The sequence below is a fragment of the Saccoglossus kowalevskii genome, chromosome 14 (assembly GCF_978046115.1).
Source record: "Saccoglossus kowalevskii chromosome 14, keSacKowa6.1, whole genome shotgun sequence".
Classification (NCBI taxonomy): domain Eukaryota; kingdom Metazoa; phylum Hemichordata; class Enteropneusta; family Harrimaniidae; genus Saccoglossus; species Saccoglossus kowalevskii.
The window spans coordinates 20,092,541-20,095,339 of NC_140654.1; positions in this window are offsets into that span (position 1 = coordinate 20,092,541).

The following is a 2,799-nucleotide window of genomic DNA, read 5'->3' on the forward strand; positions in this document are numbered from 1 at the left end:
GAGAACGTCATTCAACGCAGTAGCCGAGTCCGAGATAGTCGCGTACGACCCAGTGTACCACACGTAACATCGCCTCCATTGGACTCGAAATATCTCGGCTTCAACGTAATGTCCTAATGTGTGTTGGCGAACGAATCGCGATGGACAATTCCGAGTCCGACGGTGACGATTGACAGAGGTTTCGAATATCGATCATTACGTTTGTTTTGGACGTGTTACTGAGGTTTGGGTATTATATCAAGATTAATAAAAGTAAAGTCATACATGGCTAGACCAAATTGTACGATAGAATTCATTACAGACGTCTTTGATGTGTACGCCACGTGGTCCCACCATGTCTACGACCAGAAAGTAACTTCTCAAATGAGCTTTAGCCTCTTCGTTTTACGACGTACACTGTTAGTAAGTATATTACTTCAGAACTGTCAAATTGTAGCTAATGACTGTCGGTTTTATTAAAGCACTGTCAAATTGCAAAGTACTATCGACTTAAGTACATATAGACTGTCGTTATAAGTAGCAAAATAAGGACTATCGAAGCTGGTTGTTTTTGCTTGACATATTTTTTTCGAACCCGATATTTTGTTGTTTATGTCACATTCCATAACATGATAACCAGTTAAAAATTTTATTATCTCCGTATTCTATATGTCACAACGGTGAAATGGATTTGTTGAAAATTCAAGCTTCACGTGAATATGTCACGGTATGCTACTGCGCATGTACAGTTAATCACCGGTAATTAGTAATCGGTAGGTGTACACTGTTAAATATAAATGCGCGTTAATGGCTTCACTGGAGAATTGTAATGTTAGATTAGATGTCAGATTTCACCGAAAGGTTGATAGCACTATTTACCGCATCAAGACATGCTGTCAGTGTCACTGTCAAACGTATCCCTGCGTACATGTTTTAGCATTCCAGTCGTGGTTCCACTTGGAATATTCATTAATTACATCTCACAATGTAGATCGATTTACTATAATGCATGTACTAATTAACAAGTAATTAAATCATCGGATAGAGCCATATTCGTTCTGAGTCAACGCATACCGACTAATTTGTCGCTGTGGGGGGCTATTTGTCTTCCACATTTGAATGCATCATAATATTGCTAAATGACTATAAGATTAAGAGTAATGATCTGTTCTAATGGTACTTTATTAATCTTCAGTTAATCTACAGAATCTTATTTGACATTTCACAGCCTGAATCAATGTCGTATTTCAAAATCATGAATTTCCGTAATAGGTCATGACGACAAATATTATCCTTTACAATTTTTTCGGGTTTAAAAACGCACGGATATTGCTGTATTCTCGGGTGAAGACAAAAAACTGAAAAACTTTCAGGAAACGGTACTTTGGGCTAGTTGTTGGGACTCCTCTGAATAGTTTAGCAAGGCTACCCATACATGTGCAACATGTATACATTTGATTGCCTAGGATTACCTCAAAGTTGTGTTTGTGCTGTTTTCGCGACTTTAGTTGTTTTCACCGACTTTTCGACCGGCGTTCCACAGCAGCTCGGGCATAGGCCATGGGAATACATGGTACAGTGGTGCACGTCTTAGCAAGGTGGAACGTCTTGTGACGTACGTAGCTCCACCCGTGTATATTGTAACACATTTAATAGCTATTTATTAATTTATTTCATTTCAAGACTATTAATATCCCAATGTCAATGTTCAACTGAATCAGCTGCATTTAATTCCTCACTAAGTTCATGGCCCCTGGTTCATACCATGGCAACACACCACTCCTAACATATAGCTCGCCCTCTAGTGATGGTACTTTCCATGACGTAAATTGGCGCAGTCAGCGAATTCATTCACTGCGTCGAAATTTATTGGATCTGTGGTCGCCCTGAAATAAAAAAATACGTTTTGGAGGGAATTATTATTTTTTGAATAGTTTTTTTTTGGAGCTTCACTGCCTTCACCCATTTACGTAATTTTTGACGCTATGCAATAGGGAAGGTGTGTTGCAGACTACGATTTTTCAGGAAAAAAAGAACATTCATGAGCCTCGCAAGTAATTGCGAGATTTTGGAAGACTATTTTACTTATAACAAGATTAGATATGAACAAAGACGACGTGCTGGGACACACGTCACCCGACTCTTGCAATCGTAAATGGTATATTTACAAGTGGGACGCTGCTCGAAAACTTATACTACAATATTATGTTGCCACCTAAAAAAAAAATAATACAAATGTCGACTTTGCTAAAGTAATAAACGTGATATATTCAGTATGGCAACATGACTTAACGATCAGTTTCTTTTTCCAATATTACAAACCACGAACGATTTCCAATGCTTTAACTAGTTAAATACCAACATGAAAAGAGGGATATGTATTATCAATATTGAAAGTTTCGCCAAAATAAATGTTAAATACGTTATTACTATCCTGGTAATATGGTGTAATATTTCCTAATTTACATTGAAATTATTTCATTCACGTTAAAGCGTGTAATTAAAGTTATTAATCCCACGAGCGATGGAATATGCGTTAAATTAACTGATATTAATATTCAGACGTAACTGATACACAACCCTACTTTATTGCAATTTGTGTAATAAACACTTAGATGTTGGTGACCCATATATTATGTTTCAAATTAAAAAAAAAACAGATTGAACTGACCATTAATTAAAATGTAATTAGAAGCCACATTGCCAATCATATAATATCTGCTACCAATAGTCGAAACTAAGCAGTGTCGTTTTGCGAAGCGAATCACTGTTATTCTCTGACTTAATTTATACCATTGTAAGATTCGGCAGCGAGTTAGG